The sequence below is a fragment of the Parasteatoda tepidariorum genome, chromosome 7 (assembly GCF_982258835.1).
Source record: "Parasteatoda tepidariorum strain Cologne lab strain chromosome 7, Ptep-v5.0, whole genome shotgun sequence".
NCBI lineage: Eukaryota > Metazoa > Arthropoda > Arachnida > Araneae > Theridiidae > Parasteatoda > Parasteatoda tepidariorum.
Window position 1 is genome coordinate 69594775 of NC_141761.1, and position 6599 is coordinate 69601373.

General features: G+C 27.2%; 1 protein-coding gene across 1 annotated transcript in view; it reads right to left on the bottom strand.

Annotated features, from left to right (window-relative positions):
- Positions 1-1039: 1039 nt before the first annotated feature.
- LOC107440219 (uncharacterized) overlaps positions 1040-6599 on the bottom strand; it is a 263805-nt gene continuing 258245 nt past the window's right edge. The window contains exons 4-5 of the mRNA XM_021148154.4: positions 6376-6599; positions 1040-1398 (exon numbers count right to left, since the gene is read on the bottom strand). The exon at positions 6376-6599 is cut by the window's right edge and continues 1813 nt beyond it. The gene's annotated coding sequence lies outside the window, so the exon portion shown is untranslated. The remainder of the gene's footprint in view (positions 1399-6375) is intronic.

Genomic DNA, 6599 nt, shown 5'->3' on the forward strand with positions numbered 1-6599 from the left:
TTGTACCACATATATAGTGCCCACGATAAAGTGATTATTATAAGAGTTAATACAGTAAGAACTACGAGTTTTTTTTTTTTGAAAAAAAAAAATAGAATAACGAAATATTTCTTTTACTTTGACGAAGTTCGTTTCTTGTGAAGATAATCATTTCGTCACTCTTTCGAAGTGTTTGCTCTCAGCATGTTCCAGGAAGCGGTTTCGTCAAAATCGTAGAAAACTTCGTGATATTCGAATGACTATTTTTTACTGCCTTCATGAATGAAAAAAAAAGATAAATAAGTTCTGGAGAGAAGCATAAATACACTGCGCACATCGATAGTTTATCCAGAAAAAAATATAAGGAGAAAAAATGAAAACTGGAAAGAAGAGCATAATTGCATTACTAGTTTAGAAGTTAGAAAGACATAAAAAATACATTACTAGTACTTGGATGAGAAAAAATTGGAGAGGAGCATAGATACACTGCATATATCGGTAGGTCATGGTTGAAAAAATAGGGATTAATAATATATAATTATAATGATAACAATACTAATAAATAAAAGTAATAATAAAATATAATAATAATGATAATAATAATAATAATAAATAAAAATAATAATAATAATAATGATAATAAATATCATAATAATAAATAGAAATAATAATAATATATAATAATAATGATAATAATAATAACATATAATAATTAATAATAATAACAAATTATGATAATCTTAATAATAAATTAGAAAATAATAAAGGGCGCATTTTCATTGAAATTATTTAAATATTAAGAATGATACGAAAGATAAATGACAACACTGAAATCAGGTAAATAAACTAAAATTTAATTAATGTCTTTATACTTAGATTAAGTATAATTATTGTTCTCCAACAAAGGGAGTGTTAGTTTTAAAGTAAAAAAAGCTTCCAAAATTCGAATTAATCAATAAATCTTTTAAATCCGGTTGTTTGAAATAATATTTATTTGCTAATCTCACGAGATATTCTGAAGCAAATGACTTACAATAATTTTAAAATAAAACAAAACACGTAAAAACTTCAATACTTTATTATCAATTCATGTTTTACTAAGGAAAGTAATTTTAAGAAAAAAACAAATCAGACAGGAATGTTCTATCTACACAATTTCAGTTTACATAATATTTCACAAAGTGCGTTTTGGCAAAAATCTGTCCATTTTTCACATTTAAAAATCTTGAAAGAGGAAATTGTAAGTTTTTTTTATTCATATAAGATCACAAGAAAACTTGGAATGTTTCAAATTAAATTCACTTTCAATCTACACAAAATAACAAGTTTCTTCAAAAACAATTGATGACGTATGTTTTCTTTCCGTGAAACCATTTTTAGCTGTCATTTGTCCTGAAACTCATATTATATCACCCATACCTGAAATAAAGAAAAAAAATAGCGGTAAACAATTTTGAATATACTTAGATTAAAGAACAAATAACATTACGAACGTTATATAAAACAAAAAATAATATAAATTAAATTTACACAAGCGAGATCTATAGTTTTTTTACTCCATTTTAGTAATTTAATGTCGTTTTCATATTAAGTTTGATTTGGTTGCGCAATTAAATAAATGATGAACCAAGTACGGTTAGGAAATTGATTCTTGATTCATCAAATCTCTTTTTTCTGAATTCATTGCAATTCGAAATAACGAGGGACCAACTACATAGTAAATACTCAACTAAAAGTTTTCAACTCATAACTGTAACACGAACTTTTTTAATTTTGAATTATGAATAAATTTTTCATGATCTGGTCATTTAACTATAACTTTGAAATGTCGTTACTATGCAAATCAAAACTAATCTAGTGTTATCAACTCTTAAATTAAGATGAAACAGCATTTAAAATGCTATATTAAAGTAAAAAAAAGCAAGTGTTTAGAAGTTACCTAGTTATTTAGAGCAAAACTCACAAAATGTTGTTGCTAACCTAGTGCTAAAATTGGCCAAAGCTTTAAAATAGATAAAATAATATTAAAATATTATTATCATTATTTTCTTTAAAAAAATAGGTGTTTTAAAGTTATTTTATTATTTTGTACAAGACTAATAATATGTTGTTGTAAATTTGATACATATCAGATGTTAAATGTTTCTTAATGCAATTTGGTTAATTGGGCTAATTGTAGTTCCGAAATTAGAGCTCCCGTTTCTGATCCGAAGGCATTTACTGATTGATCAAGTAGTACAAACTTCAAAACTGACGGAAATAATACCCAATGATATATATTTTCAGTATTAGAGTACCCTCTTCTGATTCTAGCTCAAACATAGGCTGATTCATATGCGGTGTTCAAGTAGTGCAGACTTCAATACTGACGGAGATCTTGCCCAATAATAAACAGCTTCGGAATTAGAGTATCCGTTTCTGATCAAAGTTGAAATATAGGAGTTTGCTATTTGATTAATACGCTATTTTCAAGTCAACAGATTTCAATACTGCCGGAAAATACTACCCAATACTATACAGATTATATGATTGAGTCATTTTGTTATGTAAATGAAAATTAATTTTGAGCAAAATTTTTCTACAAAGGTGATATTGCTTCAATTTCTAACTTCTCTTCCTTCTCTTACTTTCTCTTCTATAGCTGGTGAGTTCAATTTCTTCTGATTAGAGATGAAAAGGCGGAGTTAAACGTGAAGAGCTGTGCATCCAATATGTGGTTAGATAACGCAGTAACGATGATAAAAAGTCTAAATATGGTATGATAAAATTTTATTTTGATATCGTTTATTAATTACAAAATTAAATTGAAACATCTTATTTTTAGTAACTCCTAAAAATAGATATTTATTTAAATTGAATAAGAGAAATTACTTTCAGACTTTCACGTAGAATAAAGTCACTATTGATGTGTTTAATGGCGAACTTCCAACCATTATTTATTTTTACTTACGCTGAAATAGGCAATAAAACAACAAATTCTTGAGAAAGTTATATAAAAAGTATGTAACCGCTTTTCCACAAAATTCCAGTCTAACATTTTGTTTCTCTCAAATAGAAACATTCTCTGCCTACAGAACATGTTCAGCCATGTTTTTTTTTCTCTTAAGGCGCCAACAGTTATTAATGACTGTTTTTTGGGTTGGTTCCAGAGTGTCTATGTGTAATGCTTTACTGAAGAGAAGTTTTTCGTTGTACAAAGTTCTTTTGTTGGATATTTTATACAGCTTTATTATTTTACAACCATCAATAATTACCAAGTCACCTTTTCTTAAAACCTCTCAGGAATTTTCGTTAATTAATACATAATATGTATGCAGATTATAAAAGGTGATGAAAAATATAAAAACGTTTTAAAAGACTAATTTTATCGTGTTAAGATAATTTACAAAGATTAATTTTTTCAAAAATAGCAAACGAAACTAACTTTCGAAACTTTAATATGATGATATGAAATTCTAAAACTGATTTTTTGAATAACGCGAAACAACGCGAAAAAACAAACTTTAAACAGATATACTGTGGTTTCGGTTTTGTAAAGAAGAATTATCATCAGTGTCCAAATACAGAATGATTCTGGGTTTCGTGTATGATGTAAAGCAGCCCAAGTCGAAATTTTTGGTGGTTTTCCATTGATGGACCAACATAATCTTGATGGTAACCATCAATATTTCAATCATGAACCATAATATTTTTGATTGTAACCAACATAAGTAACCATCACCCCAATGTAGGAATTCGGACTGATTTATGATGGTTCAACATAAGAATAGCAACTTGTTTTGATGGTTTGTCCATGTTAAACCTTCAGAAATTTCCATCATAATTCTTTAGAAATAAAATGTTGGGACGACCATGAACAACCATCTCCCCACTGTAGAAATTCAAACTGATTTATGATTGGCCAACATAAAAGAAAACCAAATTGTTTTGATGGTATATTCCTGAGAACCAGCAAGAATTCCCATTAAACCATTATGGGAATGTATAGTTGGAACCATCACGGATTATTGGTCAAATGAGAATCACAAAATTCTCTTGATGGTTAACCGTCATAGTATTAAAGAAGCATTTTCCATCACGGAATGATGGAAGTTGCTGGCATATCAAAAACTATGAATGAATAAAGGAAAATGTTGGATGATGGTGACCATCAAATGATGTTAAACCATCATGAATCGCATTGAAACCAACATAAACCATCAAAATGATTTTATGGGACCATCAAGAATTCTGACTTCGGTAGACAGTGATGAAGGTTCTTTATTACAGAATCTAAGCGATAAGTATAATATTATTAGTGATTTTTACTAGTTATTTCGCTTTATTAATGTATAGTACGAATTTCACTCATTCTTTATTAGGATTTATTTTTTCATTTATAATATGTAAATATGTTCCTTAAGTAAATACGGATTCAGTCATCTTAAAGTAGTTTAGTGATTATTCTACATTTCATTTGCCTCTTTTATTTTTACGTCCAATTTATTTTTTGAAATCTTTTGATTTCCTTAAACTAAAAACATAATAATGTTTGTGCATGGTACAGCATAGTTCAAACATTTACGTTACTGAAATCAACATTTAATCTCAACCTTATAACTATTTTGTTATTATTTTTGAGTATTCTAAGAAGCTGGAATCTTTTTTTTTCAAGTTAAGATTTATCAGCGTTTTAAAACTGAAAAATGAAGGTTTATTGTTGAACACATCAGCGCACTGTAAAAAGTTACGATAAGTATGAAATACCGGCACTTAGGGTACATTATTCGTTAAATCGATTTTACCGTAAAATACTAAATAAGGATTTTACAACAATATTTATTTAATTAGATTGTTTTATGGTAATTATTACTGAAAATATTAATGTATATCAGATTTTTTTGTTGGTAAAAATGGATTTTGAAGTAAAAAGTACTGGTATCTACAGTGCTGATATTTTTTACCGTAATTTGCTCCGGAATTTTTCACAGTGCATGTACTCTGTAATTAAAAATATAATTTGGAGTATTTAGTGAAAAAATTTATAATAATATTTGAGAACAGTGAACTAAGAAATGTAGAAAACAGGAAATTTAAGGTATTTTCGAAAATAATATTCATATTTATACAGTTTTAGCTGCATTGATGACGACTGGGAAGTGCTTTTTTATAGGAATACCATATCCACAGTGAAAGATATGAATCGTTTTGGAACGATACCCAAAGCACCTACAGCGTTGGAACTAAAGGTTTAGTAAGTGAACGCTGAAAACAATAAGGGTATTCGATAAGAAGCGACAGTAAAGCAAAACGTTTTATTGTTTTTCACAACTGCAAAGCGTTATAGGTATGATAGTAAGAGAAGTAGTGAGAGAATTCTTGAATAAACCAATAAAATGGCCTTCTTCCCTGCGATTCCCCAACGTTATTGTTTACACTTTTCTCTCTTTTCTGTTTAGTACCAACGTGCAACAGGGCACTGGTGCCGTTTTAATGCTATCTATCGTTATTCACTGTTTTTAATAAATGGCATTTTCGAAAGTTTCATTGCAACCATGTTTGCAAGATTTGGACGATTGTATGTTTACATTATTTTCGAACATTTTTCATAGAAATAATTATTAATTTTTTTCCCCAATCGTAAAAGTCATCTTTAAAAAAAATGCATTCGTCAAAGTGTCTGCTTGCTAAATTGCAAGCATTTTACGAACGTATTATTGCAATTGATTACTTCAATGTTTTGACTTAGAATTAAATTGACCACAAATATTCAAATTTCAAAGCTAGATGTATCTTTTATGATTGTCTCCGTATTTTTTCATATTAAATTCCTCCAGTCGTACAATTAAATAAATACATAAAGACAGTTACGTAAATTAAAATGTTTTGCAGAAGCATATTTACCATTGTGTAAAAATATTATATTAAATTTTGTTAAAAGAAATATTTTATTATAGTTGCTAGAAAAATCATTGCTCATTTCAGAAACAAGAATATCTGTTGAAATTTATTTAAAATATTTGGACACATAAGTAAATAATATCTTAAAGATTTTAACTACAGTTATAAATAGTTTTTATTATATTTTTATATACTAATCGCATGCATTTGATGAATAAATAAATTTGTTTATGATAACTCTATTTATCAATCAGTAAAATAAATCTAATTTCAGGAGCGATGCATGTATTTTAACAAAACGTTAATTATTTGATAAGTTATGATATCTCAAATATTTTGACTGCAATTGTGTTTTACAGTTTTATATTTCATGCTACTCGTTTGTATTTAATTAATAAATAGAATTGAATATAAAACATAAATTATAAATCAGGTAAATTAATTCAATTTCATTAATATAACTAGAAATCTGTTTTAATTATTAAATACCATAAACTATTTAAATTTTTCACTAACCTTCATAATGTTTATCAAATCCTTTCTTGTTATTTCCTTCATTCTTCATTAAAACTCTTGCTTCGTTCAAATTTACAGAGCACTTCTCATTAAATTTCTTTAGGTTTCTATTTTTGAAGGATATTTATTTACATTTATTATTTACATTTATCTCTCAAATTCCAGGAGATATTTTTATTCAAATCAATATACTTCTTCAAACAAAAGTTCGTGAATATTTTCAA